This window comes from Branchiostoma belcheri, unplaced genomic scaffold (assembly GCF_001625305.1).
Source record: "Branchiostoma belcheri isolate BF01 breed outbred unplaced genomic scaffold, Haploidv18h27 scaffold41, whole genome shotgun sequence".
Classification (NCBI taxonomy): domain Eukaryota; kingdom Metazoa; phylum Chordata; class Leptocardii; order Amphioxiformes; family Branchiostomatidae; genus Branchiostoma; species Branchiostoma belcheri.
Window position 1 is genome coordinate 805,752 of NW_017804032.1, and position 437 is coordinate 806,188.

Here is a 437-nt window from a genome sequence, read left to right on the forward strand (position 1 = left end):
TCTGAAGAAAAAACTTTTGAAGAAAAAAAATTCTGAAGAAAAAAAAATTCTGAAGAAAAAAAACTTCTGAAGAAAAAAAAAATTCAGCACAAAGTTTTTGATTAGTTTCCATCCCATTGTTTTCCTAAAAATCAATAATGTGATTTTGTCAATTTTAAACGCCCTAAAATTAGCTAAATCGGCGCTTTAGGGTGATTGCGTAATATGCGTGCACTATGACCTTTGACTTTTTACGGGTCATGCAGCTCTGTGCCGGCCGCCCTCCCACCCCTCGGCCGTGCGTTTTATGGGAAAATTTCTACTTTTTTAGGGGTTTCGGGACCTAAAAACTAACATCAGAGGGAAAATAAACCACATACGTTATTTTCATGGTAAATATCGCTAAAATGGACCACGCATTTTTCTTCCGCGTTACCGATTTTTAAAAAGGCCTCGCC